Source organism: Terrapene carolina, unplaced genomic scaffold (genome assembly GCF_002925995.2).
Source record: "Terrapene carolina triunguis isolate 2854851 unplaced genomic scaffold, T_m_triunguis-2.0 Scaffold96, whole genome shotgun sequence".
NCBI classification, from domain to species: Eukaryota; Metazoa; Chordata; order Testudines; family Emydidae; genus Terrapene; species Terrapene triunguis.
In genome coordinates, this window is record NW_020664447.1 from 14,415,198 (window position 1) to 14,435,968 (window position 20,771).

Consider the following 20,771-nt stretch of genomic DNA (forward strand, 5'->3'; position numbering starts at 1 on the left):
CACCACTTCCAGACAACAGTTAATAGATGCTTCAGTGTCCCTAACCCAAGATTCTTGATACTGTTCATGTGCACATGCATTGCATTTAAGGGAAGGGATCTCAGTGTAGAAATAAAATAGATGAATTAAATTATCACTAATATAACCTTTCAATAGCCTGCTGCGATTACATTTGACTGGTAGATCATTCAGATTAGTTGCTCTGAATGTGCAATATAAAAGAATGGGTGTCCTGTTCAAACCATTATTAAAAATAACTAAGTATGAATGTCCCTAATTGCAGGAGACAACCATACTAGTGCAGTTATATTTGTAAATGTGAATGGTCCCACAAAAGTGTGATCAAAATTCAAAAATAAAGTAGATGTGTTAACTGATGACTAATTTAAACAAGTCCCAGTAGAAGGTCACCTGTGCAATCCTCTTGTCTGCAAATTCTGCCCTCAGTTATACCTGTGCAACACTACTGAGAGAAATATGGTTGTACAGGTGTGGCAGAGATATCCTTGAGGGCAGAAATGAAGGGTGGGTTTGTACAGGTGTGGCTGAGGGCAGTATTTGGCCAGTGGAATTGGTATTATTGGTGATTATACACCAGACAGAAAGAACAGAGCATGATTTTTAGAGCCCAGGCTGAGTTTGCAGGGTTTGCAGTTTGAAAGGCCATCTTTTTTACTTGTAGGCTGAGTTAGTCTGATCTGGAAATCATTGAAACAGTAAATGTGGAACCCTTTTCAATATGCTACTAGATTTTTAGCCAAACCACATTTTTTAAAAAAAAGTCCAAGAAGACTTGTAATGTGGTACTTTACTAAGGTTTTTTAAACAGTTTTAAAAGCCATAGCAGGGAAATAAACTAAGTTAACCACATGTAAGCCATGCTGCTCCCCTTAACATATATCAAACATTGTTTTATGTAGAAGGCCTTAGGTATCCTCAAATTTCAAAAGCCTGGAATAGTCATGACTTTTCTGATCTAATAAATGCAGGTGTTTCATAATAAAGGCACACAGGTTGTCCGAAGGCAAAAATGACTTACATACATTCTTTAAAGCAAAACCTTGCAGAGCAGGCGAAGGGCCTGAGCCTACTGAAGTCAATGGGACTTTTGTCATTGACTGCAGTGACAACAGGTTCAGGCCTTAAGGTTTAAAAATGTATTTGCCTCATGGGAGAGATGATGATTCCCCCCTTTGAAAATAAACTAACTCACCCTGTGCCTGTTTTGGGGGAAATGGGAGCAACTAAAGTGAGAACATCATAAACATGTGTAAGGCACTGAAACGAAACCCTGTTAATAAAAGATGCATCATTCTCAATGCATGGTATTTTGATTCTTGTAATCCATGCAGTAATGTGTCTATTAGAGGCAGCCAGGGTATCATATGACATACACGTCAAGAGTGTAGAGCAAGCGCTAGTGTGGCTTCCCACCCACACTCCCATTCAGAGCGCTAGAGGTCTGATGAAGCTTGAGCTAACCCTAGCGAGCGAGCGAGCGAGCATGAAATCTTTCTGTCTTTACCAAGATCAAATGGAGCTACTCGGTCAGGGGATGCCATTATTACCTCCACTATGCAATTTCCACTATCAATAATTTAATCTATTTGCTGCATAAACAGAGGGGGAAACCAGCAAGACAGATTTTTGAAGGGGGAAGAAAAACATCCCCCAAATCAGAGCCAATTTGGGAGTTTCGTCAGAGGTCCCACATGCAGCGCTGTTGATATTGACTTGTACAAGTAGCCACTAAAAACAAAAGGTGGGTTTTGGATTTCTGTCTGTTGTTATGCCTCAGAGAAAGTCTTTAGGCTGTCTAGATTGTGCAAATATGCCCCTGCGTGCCTCCAGAAAGTGACTAGCGTAACGTTATCTGGAGCGTTCATTAATAAACAATGCTTGTTATTATCTTGATTGCATTCTTAAAAGCAAACTATGAAGGGGTCAGTGAGGGAGCTATATTTAAATGGATCTGGTTTGTTTAATATACTAACAAGTAAACTAATATTCTCCCGCTTTTAAGAGATTTAGGTGCAGGCGCAGGCTCCTGATGGGTTTTATTTTTATGTGGTTCTTCGTTGTCATTACTCGATTTCTCAGCGTTTCTTTGTAAAGTCAAACACGACTTTTGCCTTGTAGCGGGGACATAGAAGTTGCAAACTAAGAAGCTGGCAGTAGAGCTGCGTGAGCAGCTGGGGAAGCCGAAGTGTGTGAATCAGAATAATAACCGGGGGAGGGAAATTCTGGGGGTTCCCCCCTGGTATTAACTGATTGGAGAGTGTGTTACTAAGTAGCATAGAATAAAGGGGCCAGAGGGGTTGTTGATCAGACCCCTTCAGGGCAAGAAGTTTAGGGAGAGGGTGGTTGAGAGCGAGGGGCTGGCGGTGCTTTGCTGAGTGAGGGGCTTGTCCCTCTAGACTGCGATGGAAGGGAAAAGGCGTGCGGTTCCTTTAAGCCAAGCAACCCAGCGCTGGTGTCTCGGGCTTGCTGGAGCTGCTTGCTGGAGACAGTTTGACCAATAGAAGCCCAAACGGAGATCTAAATAATTCCTGAGTGAGAAGAAGCCAAGGCAAAGGCTTGTGTGAGAGGCTCCTGCACCAGCCGGGGGGTGGGGGTAGGGGGGGGGATCTGAGCCTCACAACAACTCTGCTGCGCTCCCACCCTTCATAAAGCTTTGATGAGACACTTGAGCTGCCTCCTGTGTTGCTGGGGCTGCAGGAGGCGGCTGGTGGGACTGGGCGGCTGGGAGAGGATGTGACTTTCCGGAGGGACCCGAGCAGGCTTTGTGTGGACAACAAGGTACGAGGCGTCTCTTGGCCCGAACTAACTAACTCTCCTCCGCCAGCGCGGCCGGCTGGCCGGGAAAGTTGAGTGTCAGGGCTGGGCACGGGCGGGGGGCAGCCAGGGCAACTTCTGGCTGGGCTTCCCCTTCCCCTGAGCCAGCCCCTGGCGCAGTATGAGCCCGGGGAAGGGGGAGAGGAGGGGATCCCATGCAGAGGGGAGTGCCGGGGGGGGGAGCATGAGCAGGAAGGGGGCCTGAGGGCGCGGCTAGGGGGGATTTAAAGCTGGGGGAAGAGGAGGCAGGGGATCCAGGGCTCTGGGAAGCCGGGGGGGTTCTGGAGCTGGGGCTGGGCGGCCATGGGGGAGCGGATGGGGGATCCGAGCCGGGGCTGCGCAGCGAGGCTTAGTTAGGGGGTCCTCCCCGCTCAGGAGCCCCCCAGGCCACCTTTGTTCCCTGTAGGATCAGCTGGGCTGGGAGAGCGCCCCGCCGGCGCGCGCAGACACCTGTCTGCCCCGTGCGCCCGGCAGTGACTGGCAGGTAACAGGCAGCGCAGCTGGGCTTGCTCCGAGGTGGGGGTGGCGCGGGGATGAAATCCGGTCTCCCGGCGGCTGCTCGGAGCTAGGTCCAGAGCAAAGGGGGACCCGAGAAGAATGTCTGGCCGCCAGGGCTTCCCCGTCGCCCCAACCCCTGGGAGAGCCTGGCTGGCATGTGGCAAAGAGCCCCGTGCGCTGTAATGGAGTCGGGAATTGCGCAGGGTGGCTGGCTGGCTGGGGGTGGGCTAGGGACGGGGATTCCCCTGCACAAAAGAGCTGCTCCCGGGCGGTGCAGCCACGGGCTGGCTCAGGGACACCGCTTGCAATAGCGCTGCTGCAGGGGCTGAGGCAATGAGCCTGTCACAGGGCGGCGGCGGCAGCCACGCCGGAATTAAGGCTGCAATACAAAACAGCCCCCATGAACACACACACTGTACGTGCGGTGGTGCGAAGGTTGGGAGCGAGCGAGGAGAGTTTTGGTGGGAAAGGTGGCCCTCTGCTGGCCGGTGGTTGAACAGCAGCTTGCAGCCGAAGGATGGAGGGAGTGAGGATAGCTGTCATCACCTATCTCAATTCCTTGCTGGAGACTGGAAGGTCTTCCATGGATCTTCGCGAGCTACGAGCCCCTTCAGCCCGCTTGTATTCTACTAAAGCGTCGTAGTTAGCAAATGATGCACCTCTAATGAATGAGGGACGTATAGCTGCATCTGGACAGCAGGAGTGAGATGTGGGTGCAGAGCATGAAAGATCTGTTAACTTACGTGTATTGTCTTAACTGAACTTGCTATGAGGTCTTTCCCCCAGTCGGTGTCTGCAATAACTAGTGAACACTTTCTGAGAAGAGGAAAGGCATGTACTTGGACAGAAATGAAGGCAAAGTGGATTTCTAAGTGTCAGAGTAATCTTCCCAGTACTGTATCTCTTTCAGCAATAATAGTTTGCTGGTTACACTGATGTAATTCTGTGAACTAGAGTTGTATTGCTAAACACCTTTTACAGTAGAACATACTGCAGGAAAAGCTGTAAAACAGCACAGTAAATACATTTGTGTTCAAACATTTTACATATTTTCTTCATTGTTAAAATTTGATACTTTGCATTCTCACGTTCAGGATTGTTTTTTTAATATAGCCATAAAAGTAATGCATGAGTTCTCATTGTTGCTTTATGCAACATTAGATTTCCTCCAGATTTAAGGTCATTTGGCTATGTCATGGACAGCTTCAAGCTATTATAGCTGTAAGGAATTAAGCAGTGCAGTTTTGGCAGTGAGCATACACAAGTGTATGTGTAACATATTGCCTGAGATTATAAATTGAATGTTTGAGTGTAAGGAGAAGAAACTCATTGACCGCAGCTCAGAATAATGTATCTATACTATCAACTGAGGTACAGTAAGTGAATGGAAAGATACACTTGTTGAAATGTAACCTTTACTGGAATTTAAAACATGTTGGTTACCATAACTGGAATTCCAATGCCATAAAGTCTTTGTCCTTTTCATCAACTTTGTGTTAAACTGAAGAAAGAATATGAAAGTGTTCAGTAAATAATTAAACTGATTATACACTGTGCATTCAATGAAGAAGAGAACTCTTCAGGGTGTAAAAGTTTCTATCTTTGAGTAAATTAGATAATAGCTATGTGTTCTTTCTTTTAAGAATTGGGAAGACGGTAAAATAATGGTGGTTTTTTCTGTCTTTGTTTTAATTTCATGGCTAAATTGAAAATAGTTCTCTTTCCTCTGGAAAAGAATTAGCATTAAATGGTAAGTGGTTTTGGATGGTCAGAACTGAATTAATGATTTGGATACCTTGCAATATCCTACTGATTTTTTTAAAATATAATTTTACAAGATTAAAAGAGTCATGTGTTATAATCATGGACATCATTCTTTTTAATTCCGGAGATGCTATTAGTGTCTTCACTTGAACATTAAAGTTTTTTACAATGTACATTTTACTTTCATTTTATTATAGGTTGCTGTTTTGAGGTTATTACCATTGTGAGATCAATAGTCATTACTTATTTATGCTTCTAGTAACTGAGTTTTAATGTATGCAGGGAATCTATCCTGGTAATATATTCTCTTCAGCAAGTATTTGTGTATCTGTAATTCATGGTTTGATAAAAATACATATACATGAAAAATCTATGGTATTTCATATATATCCACACATACAGGGCCAGGCTGTGAACCTCTTGCTTATACACATGAACAGTTAGTCATCCAACTAGTCCCACTGATTTGGGGTGGGTAGTTGTTCACCAGCATGAGTAAGAAGTTTGTAATCTGGTCCTTTATTTGTATGTGTTTAATCAGTCACCTCACAGTAAAAGGTCATAATATTGTTGTAGGGCCACTTTCTCATCCCTTAATCACATTGAATAGTAGTTTAGTCCTTGAATAGTCTGATTGGAATCAATGGATCTACTTGCAGAGTAAGATACTACTTAATGTGAGTATGGGTATCAAAATCGGCCCCATAGCATTTGCATTACTATGGGCCCAATGGTGGCCTGGTTTGTGTAGCTGTGCAATGATTTAAGTGGGTATAACGCTCCCTGCAGCCATGTGCTAGCTATTTGAACCATGGGTAGATGTGCAGGAGGAGACAGTCTTCACAGAGGCATTACATCTCCTCCCACTGCACATGTGTGGTGCTTTAGCTGTGCAGATAGACCAGATGCAGGGTACCTGTCCCTCAGACTGTGGGGGAACCTGTGAGGCACATTGAGACTCTCTTCTGGTCCACTCTTGGGGCAGCGCAAGAGCATGCTGCCCCTTACTCTGGGCTCAGGGCAAAGCTACAACTTGGCTTCAAATATAAAATCACTTGAAAAGTGCTGATAGTCACTGTTAGTTAACACACCCAAGAAGAGCCTTTCTACAAGGCTCCAGAACATGAACCAATTTTCTGGCATAGTACTACCACCTACCACTTAATGTTCAACTTCACTGAACCACAGCTGGGAAAACCCATTTATAAATATTATGCCTTCTGTTCAGACCCACAGTATTCTTTGCTTTCTAGCACTGCAGAGAGGATGCCATCATTATAAGGCTGTAATGTCAGGTTAAAGCAAGCTGTAAGGATCAACAACATTTTAATTCTTATCTGAATAACCCTGCTGGAATAGGGGAGCAGGGCAGAGGGTGAAGGGGAGGGCAAGAAGTGTATATTGTATTTTGTAAGGGGATGAGGAGTCTAAACTGAAAAGGCTGGCTCTCATCAATATGCTTTCAAACATAAAACACATTAGTTTATATGTTGCCACAGGAGGACTGCACAACCCAGCTGAAAACACAGTACAGAGTTACATTTTTAAAATTCATCTTTCTAATGTGCAGTCAAGACACACATAGGAAAATAAACATCCAATAAATCTTTTTTAAAGTCGCACACATAATGAAGATCCAGAGCTGAAAGTAGCCTCAGTTTTAACTTATTATCTCTACAGTACTTTCTCACTATAAACAATAGAACATAATAGCTGAAGAGGTGGAAGAAGTTGCACTGTTAGCTCAGTTAATAGGTCCTCAAGGGTGCACATAGAAAAGCAGAAGTCAAGGAGAAGTTATGGGCAGAAGAATCTCAAATTTTGTGTGTGTAAACCTGAGAGTGGAGATCAGTGAGCTTTCACACTGCTATAGTGAGTACACTACTGCTTTCAAAATAAAAGGCCCTCAAGTTTATTTTAAATGTCTGCCTTATAGATTTATATAAATGGCTGAAACATAGTTTTAAGCATGTGTCGTCTGCCTACAGTGAAAATCTCATGTTATGCACTGCGTGGGGTAGTGGAGGCTCTGATGTAAGCAGATATATCCTTTTAGTGGAGTAATTACTAACTTGTCTTGACTTGTTTTCAAATGATTGTTATGCGCACTCCTAATTGCAAAATTGCTGTTTAATTGAAAGGCTCTCTCAATCATCTCTTAAATCAGTTCATATGCTGGCACACTCTGTGATATCAAACAGTGAACTGCATTTTAAATAGGTGTTTTTAAAAATAGTTAAAGTTGAGTACTAGCTTTTTAATTTTTTTTTTTTAAATATTACTGAAATGAGAAGTAGTGGAATAAATTACAGTCTCTGGTTCCAAAAAAGGAAAAAGGTGAGTAATATCCCCTTTGACGCCTCTTATCGCAGTGAACAAGCAGTACAGGTGTGCTTTTAAACAAGCTGACTGGTGTGCAGCTGGAACTGAGACTGACAGCTGGTAAGCTGTGACCACTGTGTTATCATGCTGACCACTATTGTCTCATTGTTGGCTTGTGCTCACCTATCTAACTGTTTCCATCTGTCTCTTGTCTCAGAGCTGGATTGTAAACTCTTTGGGGTAGGGCGCTGACTTTTTGTACTGTGTTTGTACAGCACCTCGCACTATGGGATCCTGGCCATGATTGGACTCCTAGATGCTGCCACAGTAATAATGTACATTAACTACACAGTGCATTCAAACAACTTGCTCTTATACTGACTAAATTGTGTAATTGATGATGTTGCCAGATTAAATCCTTATGCCACTTGGAGGCAGACTTCTTTAAATACTAGAAGAGACAGCATCAGAGGGAAGAAAATACTTTAGTTTTTGGACTAGACAGGTGTGTTTATAGGACAGCTGTTCTGTTGGAATACCACGTAGCATTATTTTATGCTAGGCATGTATTGCTATAATTTTAGGTCCTGATCCTTCAAACATGTATGTGGTAACTATGCTCAAATGAGAAGTCTCACTGACATCTCTGCAAATATTCACATGAGTAAATGTATGCAAAAGTGTGTTTGCTGGTTCAGGGTCTTAATTTTTCACTTTCTTCACAATACTGGGACAGAGCCTCAGCTGGTGTAAAATAGCTGCATTGATTTCAGCTGAGCCAGACTGATATAAACTAGCTGAGGATCTGCTAACATATTGAAGATCTGATTACATTAACCACATATTTGCTAGTCATGCTATATCAACTTTGTTAAACTAGGTGTGTAAAATAAAAGTATTCTAATTTCAATCACAGTAAGTATTAATTCCAATTCTTTATAAATCACTCAAGTATACAAAGTGAAAAGGAAGGGAGGAGAAAACAGGTTGTTTTTATTTTGTAGTATAAACAAAGGATTTGCTAGGATGATACTGAGTAGATGGATTATAGTCCCTTACTCTGATATTACCAGTCCCAAAATGATGCATTATCTAGGCATCACTAATTGCTACAGCTGTCTGAAGATGAGTTCCATTGGACAACTAGGAAAAGCAAAAGAAGACTTCATGTAGTAACTTTTCATGCGTTCGTGACAGCTGTCATCATGCTGCAATAGTTGTATATTTACTTAATTAAGAATGTAGTATCTTTCCATGAAGTAGTTGTCTTTTAAACTAGTTAATTAAGACTTTGTAATTTCCTACCATGGTAATTGTGTACAGAATTGAAAGCATGACAATCCATATGATTTTTTTTCTGTTAAGTCCTCTAAAATGCTTGAAATTTAATGGCTCTTTATTCCATAAAGGTGCCTTAATTTTGGGTCTATTAAATCTATTTGCCTTTTTCTGTATACTCTGACAGCAAAATGCAGAAATCATATTACTTAATTTCAGACTGTATTATAAATTTAAAGAAAAATAGGGACGTTGCTTTAATTTCAGAGTAGAATAATTACAAGAGGTAATTCTAGGGGATAAAAAGAATACTTATTCTAAATTCTAGAGAAGTATTTGTAGATCGGAGTAGCTCAAAATCTGAACTACTACTGCCACCTAGAGATAAGTTCCACACATTTGCCAGATATGCCAACAACTTTTTGTGTGTGCAACTCTTGAAAACTGAAGGCTATTAATCTTGACTGCTCTGAGTAGACAGAAACTAGGTTTAGCAGTGCATGGTGTCTTTGTTTTTAAAATATTTATGCATTAAAGTCGTGTCTACGACTTTTCTGATGAGGCAGATAACTAATCTTCACACAGTCCTCTTTATGCGGTGTAAACAAATAAACAAGAAGGATCACTTTCAGTAAATCAGATGCCTACTTAATTTTATATTATTACTAGGGAAATATTTGCAAGTTAAATTTCTCTGGGTTTGTTACAGGTGTCATTGAGACTCGATTGCATGTTCAAAGCGTGCACCAAATACATGAGTGCAAAATCCCTTTAAGGATTTGATTTTTCGTTTACGTGAAAACTCATTTAAAATAATTTTATTGTGCATGAAAGTTTTTTTAATAGGAATTCTAAGAATTTTTTGAAGCTGTGACTCTGCATTGACGTAAATTGCAAACCTCCCATTGATTTGAAAGTGGCTGAAATTCTGAACCCAGTCTTTAAATACAGTATTGAAGTTGAACTGGGGGAGGGATATGCAGATGTGTGTTTACCTCCTCCATACATTGGACAATGAAGAGTGGATTCTTCCATTCTATGTGTGGCTGGCTCAGAGAAACCGAGAATGAAGGAGGGCAATCACAATTTCCCCTCTTAAATGTTTCATATTTCCTTCTGGCTGGTGGAAATTATAGTACTTGCCTTCCATTTGGGAGTATGTGCTTCCCTGGTACAGCCATCAGGAGTTGTTTATACAAAACACTAAAGTATCTTTCTGCACTCCCTACCTCCCAGAACCCATATAATCTTTTTTCTGAATATTTCTCCCTGACCACACATAGGAGACTGGTTTCAGAGACTTAAAAGTAGACTTAAGATAGCCAATATACAGCCATGAAGCTAGGATTTTCAAAGATGTCTAAGAGATTGAGGCCCCCAACTCCCACTGAATTCCAATGGAAGTTGAGAATCTAACTCTTAGGCCTGGTCTACACTGGGGGGGGGAGAGGGGGAATCAATCTAAGTTACGCAACTTCAGCTACGTGAATAACGTAGCTGAAGTCGACGTAGTTAGATCGACTTACCGCGGTGTCTTCACTACGGTGAGTCGACTGCTGCCACTCCCCCGTCGACTCTGCCTGCACCTCTCGCCGAGCTGGAGTACAGGAGTCGACGGGAGAGCGCTCGGGGATCAATTTATTGCGTCTAGACTAGATGCGATAAATTGATCCCCGCTGGATCGATCACTGCATGCCAATCCAGCCGGTAGTGAAGACATACCCTTAGGCAACTTTGAAAGTCCCAGCCATTAGTCTATAATATTTACTTAGCATCTTGTCTTTCTAAATGATGATTCTGGTTATTTCTCAGAATCTTTAGAACCTACAATTACAGTCACACACTATATTATGGTGGATGACTTATCTATGTTTCCTAAGTTTCTCTTGGGATTCAAGGAGTTATTGTGATATAAAGAGAATCCTTTATATTCAAGTTAGGAGCACAAATACAGGAGCCTTATACTATGCTATGCTACATTATAGAGAGTTATATGGTGAGTGTTCACTGTATCAAATTATGATTTCAGATATTTGAGAGGCTCCCATTGATTGCAGTTCAAGTTATGCATGCACATCTGAGAGCAGAAGTTGGCCTGTTACAGTAAAGGTAGCCATATAGGTACACATATGTATGAAGTGTTGTGTAAGAGTAGGCTGCTGGCAAAAAATGTATGTCTAAATTGTAGGGAGAACTCTTGATGAAAAATATCATTATACAAACATACGGGTTTAAAAGACCTCAAAACATGCTTCTGCATCATGATTAGTTATATAGCAGCAAGCATTGGACTAAAATCCTTTTCCTCTCACCCTAACCAATGTGCATGGGATCTTATATTAAGTGTCTAAAGGAGATGGTAGAATCAAATGTACAACCTCCTGTCAACCCTACTAGGTGTTATGTCTTATCCAACATGATCAAAACACTGCTTTATTTGAACATAAGAGCTCCTGAAGAAATACAGCATTGTTTAGAACAGGGGACTAAACACCATAATCTCTGGATTCTTTAACCAGCTTTGTCAATGACTGTTTGAATTTGGGTACATCCTTAATCTCACTGGGGCTTAGTTTGTCCATCTCTAAAATGTACATATACCCTGTAAGGCAGTTCAGTGCTTGAGATCCTGAGATGAAAAGTAATTAATTATATATATTTAGCTTTATTCAAGGGCTGAATTAATGAAATCAGTCACTCCCTCTTAAGAATAACTGTGTCCCCAAAATATAGTTGCTAGTGTGGATATTCTTGGCAAGGGCTCCTGGTCATCAGTAGGACTTGATTCTTGGTGTTCTCAAATAAATGAGTCTGCTGGCTTCCTGCTCTCATACTTGTATCTTCAATTGATATTTGTGCTCCTCATGAGTTGATCATCTGATCTGATTAGGACATAAATGCTGAAAGACAAATGGTTGTAATAGGCTTCACTCTGAATGCTGACAACTGAATCCAAGGGGAAAGAAAAACCACACACAAGTCCAAGTTGGCAATGAATCTAAACCAGCGTCCAAGATCCAAACACAGATGAACTATGGTGAAGTCCTGAACTTCATGGCTACCCTTTATCCTTATTGTCCTTCAGATCTGGTTTTGATTCAGCCCACTAGGGCTGAACACCTCTGAACTTTCATAGGGTTTGGATCCAGATATAAACTTTACGGCTTCTGACAAAGTCACAGATTATCTTTTCACTGCAAAATATTGGCAACTTGGTCAGCAAGGAGGTCCTTGTTTTTTTTGTTTTTTGTTTGAGAGGCAAAGAGAAGTTTTGCAAAGTTTATTTCTGTATGAGGGAAACAGCCTGGAATATGCAGGATGCTCTTAAAGGAAACAGTAGAAAGGAGAGCTAAGCAATTGTTTAGCCACATGCACTAAGTAGGGGGAAAACATCAGGGCAATACAACTGCATGTAACAGCGCAGAAACATCCAGCACCATAATGGTGGTACTCATAAACAAAGGTACCTAGTTTCCCTTGACAGAATCTGGTTTGTTAAAGAGCCCTGTCCCGTATCTCTGTGACATGTTTTCCTTGGAGCACGGGCCAAATGATGCAGGGTTTTTAAGTCCCTCTTAAAGTTGACCTATAAAATTGTCATAACATTTACCAACCCTGGCACAAAATTTACTTTTCCAGCTTTACAATGATAAATATCAATAAAAAAAAACCAATGATGATTTATTTGCCCATTCAAAACCAAAAGTTCACACAGGACCAGTGAGAGAATAAGATTCTGCAAGACTACATGGAATAATAATGTGATATAAGGCTGTAAGAGAGCTGAGCCCTAAACCTCTATGAAGTCTCTGCCTATGGTTTTGGCAAATCTAAAGGTGACAGTTCCACAGAAGTAGTGCAGAAAGCTTAATCACCTAGATTTGTTTTAGCTTGGTTCAACATTGACCTTTTGCTGAATAGAGCCCCTAAATTGTATGAGAATATTAAAATCATGCACTTGGAAAATTCTTCTATAACCTCCTTGCTAATGGGCCAGTAGCCATTAAATGAGAAATGGAAAACACGACAGAGTAAAGCCATGAAGGAGTTTAAACAAAGGCTGCTCTGAAGCAAACACATTTAGGGCCAAATCCTGATGGGTGCAGAGCACCTGCAATTTACTTCTGTAATCAACTTCAGCTCACTGGGAATTGATTGTGCTGGGAGTTGCAAGTTCTTAGCACTTCTGATGATTGGTAATCTTCAAGTGTACCCCAAAATGTGATCCATTGAGTTCTGTGATATGACCTAGGACCCTCTTACCTTGAATAGAGAGATGTGGCCTTGGAGATGATAGAATCCAATATATCTTGATTTTTTTCCATTCCTTGGATCAAGATGGAGCTCTGCATACTGGATCTCATCCTCTCCCCAGGCAATGTATCTGTATTACAGATACGGCAACTCTATTCTTCTCCATTTTAAACAAATTAAGGGGTGATCCTCACGTTCCTGGCAAAATATTATGCAGTCCTCCTAGGGCAATGTTTTTTGCAGCCCTGGCTATCACCTACTTGTGCAGTAGTTGTTCTACATGTGAATAGTTATCTCCGGCTTTTCTTAAGCTGCTTTCACTTGGAGCATAATCATAGTGTCTGAGCCATGGAAGCTGTGATGTGTCTCAAATCAATACTCTGGAAGAGCTGCCTCAGCGTGGAAGAGCATGTTTCTACATTAGCATGTCATTTCAATCTTAACAATATATATTTTTTATTTTGTTGTTGAGTCCACATATTAGAAGCACGGAGATCAGGCTAAAAACTGAAGTGTGGAGGGGGGAGTGGGGAAAAAAGCCATATGGCAAGAGCAGGAGGTCTGGCCACCCCACCTTGGGCTCGTGACAACATGCCCTACATTTAACCTACAGTCAGGAACTAATTAACAACACAGATGGGAGTGAGCTAGCATATGTATTCAAAATAATACCCCTAAGGTTTTAATCAGCAGCCCTGCCTCTTTCTGAGTAAGAAACAGAGTGAATCCAGTGTTGCTAAAGAGAGCTTTGCAAAATGTATGAGTAATATGTATGGGTAGGCTATGTTCTGTAGTGGCTAGAGCAGGGGACTGGGAGTTGGGGCTCCTGTGTTCTTTTCCTGGCTCAGCACTGATTTGCTTTGTGACGTTAGGTAAGTTGCTTAAATCTCTCTGTGCTTCAGTCTACCCATCAGGAAAATGGGATTTTTAATACAATTCCTCCCTCACACAAGTGTTGTGGGGCTTAGGCTTAATGTCTGTAAAGCACTTAGAGATCTCAGATGACAAGCGCTATAAAAATGTTAGAATTTATACAAGTAGGGAGGGACTACAGAGATTCAAATACTCGATCTGTGTCCTCATGCACTTAATTTTTTTAGGAGTAATATCTCTCACGAGTTACTGAACCTGGTTCTTTGTCTATCTGTCCATATACAGAGCTGTTTTCTATTTCTGATAGGAAGGTTATTTCTGGGTAGCCTACATTGCATCCTTTTGTGTGGCTCTTTTGATTTTTGTTTAGTTTTTGTTTGGAATGGGGAACCATTATATTTTCCTCAGTTAATGTTTGCTTCCTCATTCTCTTCAGCTATCTGAACAGAGGCTCTCCTTCCCTGGAAGGCAGCATAATCTGTGGGAAAGGGTTGGCACTGAAGCCGCTTCATAGATATATGTTACTTAATTGCTTTAAAACGTGTGTGCTTCCCTCCGTTTGGAGCGGTCTTGTAACAAGAGCTGTACCTTGGCAACAAGACCACTTCCCCTCCTCCCCCAACTGTGTGTGTGTGTGTGGATTTCCCAGAAGCAAAGCATTTCTAAGTGGAGGGTGGAGTGATAGATTGGGACAGGCTATCTTTTATGTATCACTGCTTACAGGTATTTCCAGTTTTTGGATCATGATCATCACAGCAAACTGTTGATTTACTTCATTTTGAGGACTGACTATGGCTAACAGCAAGATATCCAGTCAAGTATTCTGTCACCTAGATCAATGCCACACACAGTCAAGACCTCAACATAGGTAAGTATCTTGCATAGAACAAATCCCTACTGCTTTCTTCCTATCTAGAAAGCACACTGAGGGCCAGCTGAGGCTGTACAGCCTTGTCTGTCTGCCCATATCATGGGGCAAATGTTTCACCTGAGCATTATGCTTCCTAACCTTTAGTCCTCCTAGCAACATGAGCCATGCATTGTCTATTGCTTATATCTGATCCAAACTGCCACCTATGTGGCCTTGTAGGTGGCCAGAAAGGAATTAGTGCTTGCAGCAATGTTCTTATATGGGAGGTTCTGCAAGCTTTCCCATTGCTGATAGGCGACCTAAGCACCAAACAAAACTGGTATGACAACTCATGTGCCGGCATGATCATGGCTGCAATCCAGTTAGGCATGAGTTTCAGTACTAATGGCTCTTAGGGTTGTCAATTTTGGTTGGATGTATTCTTGGAGATTTCATCACAACATAATCTTTAATTAAAGATTAATCTTTAATTCCTGGAGACTCCTGGACAATCCTGGCGGGTTGGCAACCCTAATTTGGCTATTGAAGGAGAGCAAATCATGGCTTGTTCATTGATTGAGAAGAGAAAACTACCCTCATTGTGGAACTGGCTAACTTATTGACATAGACTGGTTATATTTCACTGCAGAGTTAAAAGGAGCGATCAATTACATAAAGGAATCAGTCTCGTCACAAAAGAGCTGTGCAATGTTTCTGCTGAATCAATCCTTTGATGTAATATCACAAGTGTAAGAGGTGCTAAGATTGTTGCATGCAGTTTTCAGAGCTTACCTACGTTTGGAAATCAGGGTTACTTCCAGTGATCAGTCTTTGCTGATGCTTGGACATCACTCCTGGAAGTCATGCCTTTTCTGTATAGTTCTGATAGAATGGTGCAAGAAATATGGCATCCCTCCCCACCCCTCCTCCTGCCCCCGTACTCAGCTACTGGTAAGTAAAATGAACCTGTTGGTAGCTAAGATATTTGAGTGGTGCTCCTTCTGCATTGTTAGGTATTTCAGTTCTACTCTATTTTCTGGTTAGTGCATTATCCTGTATTAGTGGATGCTCATTAGCACTTTCTGTAGCTCAGTCTGCAGAACTGTTTCAGTGATAGTCCCATATTCACATGCTCACAAGTTTCTGAAAATTATTCCCCTTTTGAGTGGAGTGTTCCACCCGTGGCCTCTATCGGAAGGTGAACTCCTTTTTGGAAAGCTGCTGTTGTTTTTATTCACTATGGTAGTGCTCAGAGGCCCCAATCCTAGGGTGACCATATTTCCCAAAGAGAAAATGGGAGTCCCCCAGCTGCTCGCCTGAGGCCCCCCCATCCCTCCCGCATGAGACTGTTGCCCGTGGCTAGAACCCTATAGAGGGGGACCCCTCAGGAGTCTGTCAGCCCGTCGCTGGAACCCTGCTGCCCCTCCTATGCTGGAATGCTTCCTCCCCTCCCCAACTCTGCCTCCCCTGCTGCAGGGGGCTGGCATCTCCACTTGTCTCCCCCCCCCCAGTTCCTCCACACTGCACCCCCACTTTTTTGACAAAAGTAGGCATTTGTCCTGTTTGCTCTTGCCAACTGATCAAGTCAGCAAAAAAAAAAAGTCAGGATGGCCGGAACAGGGTTTAAAAAAGGGACTGTCCCGGCCAAAACTGGACATATGGTCACCCTACCCAATCCAGATCAGGTCTCCAAGGTGCTGAGTGTCATACAAACATCTAGGAAGGCTGTGTGTGTGGTGGGCTAAACAACCATTTCCCATTGTAGAAGTATTAAAATAATAAGAACATTAGAAAGACCAAAGGTCCTCTAGCCCAGTATCCTGTCTTCTGACAGTGGCCAGTGCCAGGTGCCCCAGAGGGAATGAACAGAACAGTAATCACCAAGTGATCCATCCCCTGTCACCCACTCCCAGCTAGCGAACAGTGTGGGCATGAACACACACACCCACATCACCACTCTGCTGATATGAAGGTGAACAAGAGTTGTGACATCACTGAGCCGCTAGGCTTGGAAGGCTGTCCTGCCGTTTCTTCACCTGCCTATGCTGCCACCTTCTGCATTGTCTCCACCTCTTGGGCCTCTCACAGGTCAGCCTGGAGGTGCTACCAGGAGTTCATGCCTCAAGTATTTTGGGGGGTCAAGAAGACCTTGGATATGGGATGGAGGGAGGAGTCTGTTTTGTACCATTGGAACAGCTGGGCATGCCTCCCTGAATTTTGGGGGAACCATCTCCCCACCACCATCCTTGCCCCATAGCTTTCCCAGTCCCAAGAATTTATAGGACAAGTGCTACCAGCAGCACCACCAAGCTAATATTTCAATGTAATGTCAGGACATCATGGCACAATTGTTTTGTGGCTTTCTGAGACTCAGTTTGCCTCTTTCCTTTCCCCTCCCCTGATTGCTGTTGGCATTTCTCCTCTTTCTTGGGTGCAAGAGCTCTGGTCAAACTTGGGGACTTCACAAAAACCCCATATGGTACCCTGCATAGATATACACTTCCCCAGAGCCACAGGTTGGCTATCACAGCCATACGGTGTATTATTGTTGTATAGCAGCTGTGATACACTCTTGTGAGACAATAAGAGTGTCTCATTTTCACAAGACGTAGTTTGCAACAAACTCAGACTTTCTTGCAGCTTTACTTCCAAATAGCACCTAGCTTGTATAGTTCCGTCGCTGCCATCTCTGGCAACATAGCTGGTTGGTATTATTACCTGAGGAAGCAATAAGCAGCAGCATGAGTAGGGAATAATTCTTCCCTCACATCATGCAACAATTTATGAACATGCTAATTCATTAGATTGTGTCTTGTGCATATGGTTTTTTTCCTTTGATTTCAGTAATAAAAAATAATTATAAAGTTGGATGTATAAATAGGCCTAAGGATAACCTACATGCATCAAACATCCAGTTATGCATGCGTTAAAGGTTAATCTTGTTTGTTCTCAGTACATTTAGTCTTTGCAAATCATGTGCTGACATGCATTTTTTTTGGTATCTGTTCACACGCTTCTGTAATGATACATAGAGCAGGAACTCATGCCTGTGCCATTCAGTAAAATTTAGCAAATTGAACTTTAAAAAAGTCTTAGAAAATGGCAAGACAGAAATTGAATAGTTTCTTGCTGCTAATTTTACCTCCCACCTGGGGTTCCATTCTGATGAATTTAAAGGTCTAATGTACCATTCACTGCCTAATTTGTTCCCTTTATTTTAACTTTCAAAACCATGTGGCTTTAGTGTCAAGATCCAGTGGAGAAATGTACTTATGCACAGCTATTGACTAGGTCTCTCTGTTGGAAATAGGACCTGTTAATCTTTTTATAATCTGCTTAAATTACGTATCTATATAATTATACTATTTTATATTTCACTGAAGTCTCATTAAATGCAAATATTTGTTTTATTGGAGGGATTATACAGATATGTAATTAACTTCAGATGTAAACTAGTCCTGGCAAGGCCTGCATTTAACCAGTTGCCTTCCCATTTTTACAGTTATGTGGCCTACTTCAGACCTCACTTACACCAATATAATTCCATTAACTTCAGTGGCGTTACACCAAGATAGGTTTATCTGAGCTCAGGCCCATGTGGTGTATGACCTGACTTCTTGTTGGTTTTGCTCTGCTAAGCTGTATTAGGGAAGAAGGATGTTTCTGTGGTCAAAACACTGGGCTGAGACTCAGGAGACCTCGTTTCAATTCCTTAGCTCTGCCACAGGCTTCCTGTGTGACCTCGGAGAATTCTCTTAATTTCTATGTGCCCCAGTTCTCCCTCTGCCAAAATAATACTTCATCTTGGCTATTTATACTGTAAACTCTTTGGGCCAGGGACCATCCCTTACAATGTGCATGTAGAGTGCCTAGCACACTGGGGCTTTGTTCTCAGTCAGGGCTTCTAGATTCATAGATTCTAGGACTGGAAGGGACCTCGAGAGGTCATCGAGTCCAGTCCCCTGCCCGCATGGCAGGACCAAATACTGTCTAGACCATCCCTGACAGACATTTATCTAACCTACTCTTAAATATCTCCAGAGATGGAGATTCCACAACCTCCCTAGGCAATTTATTCCAGTGTTTAACCACCCTGACAGTTAGGAACTTTTTCCTAATGTCCAACCTAGACCTCCCTTGCTGCAGTTTAAGCCCATTGCTTCTTGTTCTATCCTTAGAGGCTAAGGTGAGAACAAGAAGCTACCACAATACAAACTAATAATAAAGCGTGCATTGTGTCAAGCTTGTGTTGAAGCCTAACACATCATCCCAGCGCATAAATGATGGAAAGATGTTACAGCACCCATAGAGAACATGCAGGATCAGGCCCTGGTTTGTGTTTTGAGTTTAAGGGGGAGATTTTGCCCTGGTTGACCAAAAGGAAAAAGCAGCGGCAGGAAGGCTGTGGCAGGGAGGAAAACTGAGTTACTATATCATTGCAGGAAGTTGGCCACCACCCTCTCCCTAGCAAAATAGGCAGAGGTTCTGTCCCCAAATCCTGGAATACCCCAGAGATCCCCATGGATCTGCTACAGAAAAAGGATGATCCACACAGGAGCCCTGTGCATCTGTAGTGGCATAGTGGTCCCGTTTCACACCTTTTGGCTCTGTGCCCTGGGGCCCTCCCGGGAAAGTGAAAGGGCAGGCATGCTGCATTAACTTCTAGGTATATTTGTCACTGTTTGCCTATGTGTGGGAGGGACAATTGTCATAGCTCAGCCCTGTGTGCAGATTCCTGGAATTGCTGAGGCACCTCCATGCAAGGTTTCATTGAGGTTGTCTTTCCACATGGAAAGGGAAAGTACTATGCACTGATTCTGGACAGATGGTTTCCCCTCCCGCCCCTTCCCCGCACAGATACAATAGTAAAGGGTATTTAGAAATTCTGCTAGTAAAGCAGACTGGAAGATAGGCAAATACAGCTCTCTTCTCTTTTTCCCTCCTCTGGCTCATATTGCACAGTAGCTAAGCAGCAAAGAGGAGTGCATACATAATCTGCATTGGTATTTGGATTTACAAGACATTTACTGTAATTGAACAGGCAGTAACTCTATTGATCTGGGAGCAGAAGGGAAAGAATTGAAAATTCACATTCAAACTGTAATAACTGTTTTCAGTGACCCTTTTGATATGGATATTACAATATTAAGGATCTGGTACCAATTCATTAAGTGAGATATGAACCTTGCATTCATCAGTAAATTCGCAGAGCCTTTTTAGGGTAATACTTTTTAAAGTAACAAAGAAAAAGTCTCCAGCTTTTGAAAGTGGCTGAAAGATTTTTATCTGTGCACTGAGATTTAACACTCTCATTCCATTATGACCTCATTATTACAAGATTAGCAGACATCGTGTGACTGCATCTGTGCTTCCACTATGAGCTCACTGTTGCCTATGAAATGAAAAGGTTTTGTATGTGTTAAAAGGATTTCCCACCACATTAGCACATTTGGACATCATTCTTTGCTAGAGATGATGAATGTGCCCAATGCACAAGTTACTAGCAGTCTCTTTTCTCTATAAAGAAATACAGACCAACCAATCTTTTGAGATATTACATATCCATTGGTAATTGACCCATAACTCATTTAAAGAGGAGACTGTTGAAATTTTAGGTCCCAAAATTCACTTATCAGAAATGTGTGCTTATGGTGCCTTAAGGGTGGATTCCAGATATAGTTTTTCTGTTTGCTGCCAGGCTAAATTGCTAAAAGGGAAAAAAAGCCACGGTATGGTGACCTATTATATCAACAAATCCACTTGTGTGCTATTGTTATGCAACTCTGGCAGTGTAAAAGATGGCTGAGAGAATTGTTAATAGGATTCAAAGCCTAATTGGACTTCAGCCCCCATCCCTCAGATTACTTATGTGCGATAAAGATAATCCTATGTCATGCTCTGGGTGTAAATTGATCAGGATTAGGGTGGATTCTTTTCTACAGTGATGGAGGGAAGAACTGGTTAGGTGTACTCAGGGCCAACGAGGGGGGGGGGGGGAAGCCGGTACAAATTACCAGGGCCCGGCGGTCCGGAAGGGGGCCCGGGGCCCGGCTTCCCCGGTTCCCCCCCCCCCCCCCCCCCCCCCCCCCCCCCCCCC

At 42.4% G+C, this 20,771-nt stretch overlaps 1 protein-coding gene across 2 annotated transcripts in view; it reads left to right on the top strand.

Moving 5' to 3' along the window:
• Positions 1–1,733: 1,733 nt before the first annotated feature.
• The window catches only part of BDNF (brain derived neurotrophic factor), a 23,976-nt gene continuing 4,938 nt past the window's right edge, over positions 1,734–20,771 (top strand). The window contains exon 1 of one of the 2 annotated variants that reach the window (XM_024214871.2): positions 1,734–1,762. The gene's annotated coding sequence lies outside the window, so the exon portion shown is untranslated. Of the gene's footprint in view, positions 1,763–2,721; positions 2,800–20,771 lie in introns of those variants that run through there. The other variant, XM_024214872.2, reaches the window with a different exon arrangement.